Below are 7,500 nucleotides of genomic sequence, written 5' to 3'. Positions count from 1 at the left end.
AGATCTAACCAGGATGGGTCCAGGCGAGCGATGAGACGTCTTGCTCTGTTCTCTACTCTGTCAAGCAGTCGCAGATGAGAGGGGGGGGGGCAGGCAAACCAAGAAAGTGGAGAGCATACTCAAGGTGTGAGCGTACAGAATCTTGTAACTCCTACTGTTAAGATGCGAGATACGGCGAAGTGCTGTAAGCTTCCTGGCTGCCTTGTTTACAAGATTTACAACGTAGTTCTTCATGGTCAGTATGGAGTCATATTTCACCCCAAGGATATCACCTAGTTCCCCAAGTACCAACACCCTCCCATTTATACTTATTACTGCACCGGCATTACCATCATGGTGCCTAGAGACCATCATTTGTGTTTTCTCAGGTGCAAATGTTACTTGCTTATATAACTCTTAGCTGGTGATTGAAGTAGCTTCTTGCCGATTCCGTTTCATTGAGAACTAGCCTTAGAGATCTACCATGAAGGTAATCACTGACGAGACATAGCGTAGAGCCTGCAATTTCCAGTGCTTGCAGTTTTCCCAAGAGGCCCTGGTGCCACACCCGGTCGAAAGCACCAGCAATGTCCAGTGCTACCAGTGACACTGGTCTGTAGTTGCTGATTTCTGCTCTGCTCTTCCTTCTCTTTCCACAGAGAAAGCCATATACACTGTACTAGGCAGTGCTGAAAGATGAGAGTTTGAGGTCCTGCTATCTGGTCTGCACATCTCAGCAATCTTGGGCTCAACTTGTCTGGGCCCACAGCCTTTTCTTGGTCAAGATATTTAAGAAGGAAATACATCTCCTCCTGCCGTATTGTCACCACTGACAGTTTTGACACAGTTTTTGCAGCTAGCCAAGGAGGGTCCCTTGCTGGATCAGGAACTTGCATTTTGGTAGCAAAATGTTCGGCAAAGAGGTCCGCTTTCTCTTGACTACCAGTAGAGGTGATTCCATCCTTTCGATTTAGAGGTGGAATGAGTTCATCAGGCAGATAACCTTGTCTGTCCTTGACCAGGGACCACCAGGTTTTGGAGCCTACCCTACCTGATGCTAGCTTTCTTTTTGTGTCCACCTCCCATTTAGCGATGGCCCACTTTTGAACTTTACCCATATGCTTACAGACTTGCCCGTGCAAGTTCTTGTTATAGGTTCTAGGATGCTCTCGTGGATCGAGTCATGGCTCACGGACAGGAAGCAGAGAGTGTCCATAAATGGGGTTAAATCCGAGTAGGGATCTGTAACAAGTGGCGTTCCACAGGGATCAGTCTTGGGCCCGTTGTTGTTTATAATATATATCAATGATCTTGATGAGGGAATTACTAGTGATATGAGCAAATTCGCCGATGACACAAAGATAGGATAATTGATTCAAACGTAGATGTTAGGGAACTTCAGGAGAATTTAAACAAACTCTATTCTTGGTCAGAAAAATGGCAGATGCAGTTCAATGTAGATAAATGCAAGGTTCTGAAGCTCGGGAGTGTCCATAACCCTAGTACTTATAAGTTAAATGATGTAGAACTTCGCCATACAGATTGCGAAAAGGACTTGGGGGTTATGGTGAGCAGCAACCTTAAACCAAGACAGCAATGCCTAAGCGTACGTAATAAGGCAAATAGATTACTGGGATTTATATCAAGAAGTGTAAGCAACAGAAGTCCAGAGGTCATACTGCAGCTTTATACATCATTAGTAAGGCCTCACCTAGATTATGCGGCTCAATTCTGGTCTCCATATTACAGAATGGACATAAATTCTTTAGAAAACATTCAGCATAGGATGACTAAATTAATACATAGCATTAGAAATCTTCCTTATGAAGAAAGATTGAAGACTCTTAAGTTACATTCACTTGTTAGACGAAGAATGAGGGGAGACCTGATCGAAGTGTATAAGTGGAAGATAGGTATTAATAAAGGGGATATTACTAAGGTCTTGAGGATATCTCTCCAAGAGAGAACCCGCAGTAATGGATTTAAATTAGATAAGTTTAGATTTAGAAAGGACATAGGAAAGTATTGGTTTGGAAATAGGGTAGTTGATGAGTGGAACAGTCTACCTAGTTGGGTTATTGAGGCTAGGACTTTGGGTAGTTTCAAATTTAGGTTGGATAAGTACATGAGTGGGAGGGGTTAGATTTGAGTGGGACTTGCACATCAGAGCTTATTTCTTGGGTAGTATTGAAAATTGGGTTGGACAAATGTTTTGTTAGTGGGATGAATTGTAAAGGACCTGCCTAATATGGGCCAACAGGCCTCCTGCAGTGTTCCTCCTTTCTTATGTTCTTATGTCTCTTATACCTTCGCCATGTCTTGTGATTAGCAGTAGCAGCCTCTCTATAACGAAAGCCAAACCAAAGTTGATGTGTAGGCTTCGTCACATATTGCCGGTGAGGAATGTGCTCTTGCTGTAGATTAAGGATGTGTCCAGTGAAAGCTTTCACTTGGTTGTCAACATCCCCTTGGAGAACAGCATTCCAATCGGTGGTGGCGAGCTCAGAGCAAAGGGTTGGCCAATTACCTCTTTCCCATAGCCAGGTTGTGCGTGTGGACTCCTCATCTCGTTCTGTTGGGATCTTAAGTGTCGTAAAAACAGCCTTGTGGTCAGATGATCCAACGTAGCCGAGGGGTTGACAAGTGACTATACCTTCTGTCAGATCACTCACTACTGGGTCAAGGGAGGAGCCAGAGATGTGAGTAGGGAAATCAAAGTTTCTCATGTTAAATACCGCAAGAAAGTCATCAAAGTCCCTCTGCATAAGGTGTTGGTTGAGGTCACCAACAATTATATGTTGGCAGTTGTGATGGAGCAGATGAGAGTGCACATTTTCCATTAGGAAGTTGATGGGGTCTGCATGTTGCCACTAAGGTCTGTACATTGCACATGCTAGTACAAAGGTAGTAGTGTTTATAAATAGCTTGAAGAACATCACTTCAAGATGAGTAGGGGTGGCAACATCAATATGCTGGGCATGTACACATTTAGAGAAGCACACAGCAACACCTCTTTGCCCTTGCCTGTCTCTTCTCATCCACGAGGTGTAGCCAGCAATTCTTGCAAAATTTTCTGGAGTCCTGTCGTCCAAAATATTTCAACAACAGCTATCATGTAGGGAAGTCGAGTGTTCACAAAACTGTGTGTGAGCTCTCCATCGTAAGTAATAAAGCCTCTAATGTTGGCCGACAGTATGCTGATAGACTGGCTCCTCATGAAGTGTTCAGCTTGAAGTGGTGGGTGCGTAAAGTGTGTAAGGTGTCTACCCTTGAGAGCGGTAGGGCTCTGAGGCAGCTGCAGGGATGTAGGTTTGTGGTCATGTATAAGGCACAATACCACCTGCTGGGTTGAGATAGGAGTAGCTGAGTGGGTGACGTGTGAGAGTGTTCACCAATTCAGAGATTCTGCTGGTTTGTTCTGAGAACAGGTCTCTAAACAGGTGGTTTCTAAACACTGGTCCTCCTGATGTCCTTTCTTGTGGCAGTAATTGCACCTGTTATCTCGCAGGCAGTTATTAGTGATGTGCCCCTTCTGGTGACAGCGACAGCACTGCCTAGGTACCTGAGAGGGTGGACTCCTATTTGTTGCACCTCCTGTGTTTCGCTGCTGATTTGTCCGCAGGTTCTGCCGCTAGGACTGTGGCGGTGGAAGGATCCACTAACACAGTGCACTGTCTAGTGACGTCAGGTGCAGGAGAATTAACAGATCCAAGGCTTGCTTCGTTGCAGGGAAGAGGATCTGTTCCCTCTGTGGTGGTCAAAGGAATTATGTTAGAATTCCCAAATGTAGTGGTTTGAGCTTTGTCTAACTGTGGTGACTTAGTGATGACAGAATTCCACCAGTTATTTACCTCTGAGTTGAGTTTAGTGTGAGACTTCCAGTCTTTGTCAATAGTGTCACCATCAGCTGAGCAGTTTGTCACTTGATGTAGGCTTGCGTTGTCCTTCTACAATACCTTGAAAGTTATCTAATGATTTGAGGAGCTCATGAAGTGCTTCCCTGTGATGGATTATCTTTGCGACTTTACAACACAGCCCATGAGGGTAGTCTCGATCTTTTGGAGAGGAGTTCCTGACGTTCTTCTGAACCTTCCTCCTGTAGCTCCAGGCTTTTTCCACATTTATCACAGAATTATGAATATCCTTCAATTTTCTGAGATTTTCAACCTGGCTGTAACAAAATTCTTCTGGAATGCAATCTGTGTGGCAGTAGTTGGAACAAGTAGGCTCCTTACATTTGAGAAGCATTTTGTCCCTGTGGTATACCCACAAACACTGCAGCGTTGTAGGTTTACAATTAAGTTCACAGGAGAGAGACGGTGGTGGTATCGTGGGGGTGTTTACAATGGGGTGGGTAGTGAGGGAAGGTGGATAACCTAAACATTGCTTATGTTATCCACGTTTTCACTGCAGAGAGATGTTAGCACAAATCACTATGTTGCATAGTAAAAGTCAAGTTGTTATATAGCACCCAGATGCTAGTACATAGCACCAAAGAGATATAATATTAGATGCTCACTGTGAAGGCAATAGTGACGTCACTCCTAGGCCTGCCGCTGTCCCTCTCTCTCTCTCTCTCTCTCTCTCTCTCTCTCTCTCTCTCTCTCTTTCTCTCTCTTTCTCTCTCTCTCTTTCTCTCTCTTCCTCTTACACAAGAGCTTTTAAAAGGTCTATCTTTTATTTGCAGGCTGAGAGCTGTTACCTGCCTCGGCTTATTTGAAGGCCTCGCTTCCCATTAGCGTTATTAATATTTTATTGTTGTAAGAAACACAAATAGTGAAGAGGATAAAGTTGGAGCCGGCTGGGAACCAGAGATTTCATTTCTGACTTTGTCAGAAATGTTATGTTCAACGAGCATATTTCCGACTCTTGTCATTCTAGGAATTAATAATCTCTGATGAAGTGATGTTCTTGAGAAAGATACAAAGTGTAGTTGCTGTGTACAGTTCGTCTCTTGTAGGTCTCTTCTCGCTGTCCTTGAAGTGGAGCCAAGTGTGGTACCTTAACATTGGCCTTGTACATAACAGTAAGGCCACCCAAATCTCTCCGGTGTTGAAGGCTCTAACAGAAATGATAATCTCTCAAGGCCGGTACAAACGACAAGTGAATCTTCTTGCTCTGTTCTCTAATCTGTCAAGAAGGTGTAGATGAGACTGGAAGCAGCCGGGGGGGGGGGAGAGGCAATCCAAGAAAATGGAGCTGTTTCAAGGTATGACTACACTATTGTCTCTTCCAGTTTTGTAGCCTCTATTGTCACTAAAACGCTGTAGTTGTTAATTTCCGCTTTGGGCATCTTTCTTTGTGAACAGACTACATTTGCCATCCTACACAGTGAAGGTAATTTAAAGTGTTAGGCAGCGCTGATAGCTGCGAGTGAAAGGTGATGCTAGCTGGTTTGCTGATTTACTCAGCATTCTTGGGCTAGCTTTATCCGGGCCCACGACCTTTTCTTATTTCAAAGATTTAGGGAGGTGACATACTTCATTCTGCTTTGTTAGCTCTGACAACTGTGACACAGCTCCTGCGGCTAACAATGAAGGTTCTCTAACTGGAGCAGAAACCTGCTTCTTAGCAGAAAAGTGTTTACTAAACCTATCACGTGGAGAAAGTTCCATTCTTTTAATTTACATGTGGAATAATTTCATCAGGTGAATATCCTTGTATGTTCTTGACCAAGGATGTGGAAAAAACACTTACGTACAGATCAGGGCATTTAAATAAAAAAAACCTTAGCCACGACTTGTTTTTTCAATCCTGAAGTGACTTTTTCAGTCCTGAAGGACTGAAAAAGCCACTCGTGACAAAACGTTTCTATAATGTCTTAACCTTTACATTAGTGTCTTTTTCCACACCTTTTCGGTATCACCCTAACATTTCTCACTTAACGAAGGGCCGCCAAGTTTTGGAGAACATTCTTCCTGTTACCAGTTTTCTTTTTGTGTCGGCCTCCTTTAAATGCCTTAGTTTTGGACTTCATTTGAAGGTCAAACTCTCTCTGTATAAGAAGTTAGTTAAATTTACCAACAATTGTAATACGTAGATATTTATGTTGAAGCAGAACGGAGCTCAAATCTTACATCAGGAAGTTAATGTGATCAGCTTAATGCCGCCGAGGTCTATATATTTACACACGCTAGAATAGACGCACTAAGGTTGATATATAGCTTGAATATCATATCCAGGTGATATGGAATGATAACAGTGAGTCTCTCCGCATTCTCTCCCTCTATCTGTCTCTGTCTCTCTTCCTCCCTTCCTCCATCCATCTCCCTTCACTTTTTATCTCTTTCTATGAAAACCAACTAGAGAATTGCGAGTTTATGTACTCTGCTACATTACCGGTTATATTGTGTATAATACCCTGAGAAAAGTTTACGGAAACATCTACGCTAAAGGCTTGCCACATTTCGTTTACTCTGAATTATTCAAGCGTAATGACAACACTTGGGTCATTAATCACAAAAGGGATAGAAATTTATACGACCTGATACATCTGAAAATGTCCACACACAAATATAAATTAATTATACATACCTGTACTAGCTTGGACGTAGCCTGCATGAAAACCATGAACCAAACTCTAAGTCACATGTTAGAAACTCCTTCTAAATATAGTGATCCACTGTAAATGGGATAAGTCTTACTGTGACAATAATTGAATAAAGAAACCAAGTAAACCGACGTAATATACACCGCAGAACAGTCGATATACAAACACACACAATGATATATAAAAACAATCAGACGAGTACGTAATTTGTATAATTATATACACACATCAGCCACTTGTAATTTACACAGTATATTGGAGTAATTATTTATCTGTACCCGTGCATGACAAGACATTGGATATGTCAGGGACATGCGGAAAGAACAGTATGCTAACAGGCGAGTACTTGACAACAGGGAATTAACAGCAAACTCGCCGACAGGGGACTAACAATGAACGAGGGTTCAAAGCACAGGAATAACAATAAACGAGGGTTCAAAACAGAGCATTATCAATGAACGAGGGTTCAAAACAGAGCATTAACAATGAACGAGGGTTCAAAGCACAGGAATAACAATAAACGAGGGTTCAAAACAGAGCATTAACAATGAACGAGGGTTCAAAACAGAGCATTAATAATGAACGAGGGTTCAAAACAGAGCCCTAACAATGAACGAGGGTTCAAAACAGACCACTTACAATGAACGAGGGTTCAAAATAGACCACTTACAATGAACGAGGGTTCAAAATAGACCACTTACAATGAACGAGGGTTCAAAATAGACCACTTACAATGAACGAGGGTTCAAAATAGACCACTTACAATGAACGAGGGTTCAAAATAGACCACTTACAATGAACGAGGGTTCAAAACAAAACGACTTACAGTAAATAATGACTCATCAACAGCGGTAAAACAGTAAACTAGGACCCAACCAACAGGGAACTAACGCCAAACTAGACTCATCAACAGGAGCCAGCCAGGCCATAGGTAGGCCACGGATAACTATTAAGTCGAGGGTGAATCGACA

General features: G+C 42.7%; 1 protein-coding gene across 2 annotated transcripts in view; it reads right to left on the bottom strand.

Annotated features, from left to right (window-relative positions):
- LOC128703633 (band 7 protein AGAP004871) overlaps window positions 1-7,500 on the bottom strand; it is a 478,066-nt gene that overhangs the window by 244,559 nt on the left and 226,007 nt on the right. The gene's annotated exons all lie outside the window — the stretch shown is intronic.

The sequence above is a fragment of the Cherax quadricarinatus genome, chromosome 76 (genome assembly GCF_038502225.1).
Source record: "Cherax quadricarinatus isolate ZL_2023a chromosome 76, ASM3850222v1, whole genome shotgun sequence".
Lineage (NCBI taxonomy): Eukaryota > Metazoa > Arthropoda > Malacostraca > Decapoda > Parastacidae > Cherax > Cherax quadricarinatus.
The sequence above is the reverse complement of the archived record's forward strand: the minus strand, read 5'-3'. Positions and strand labels throughout refer to the sequence as shown.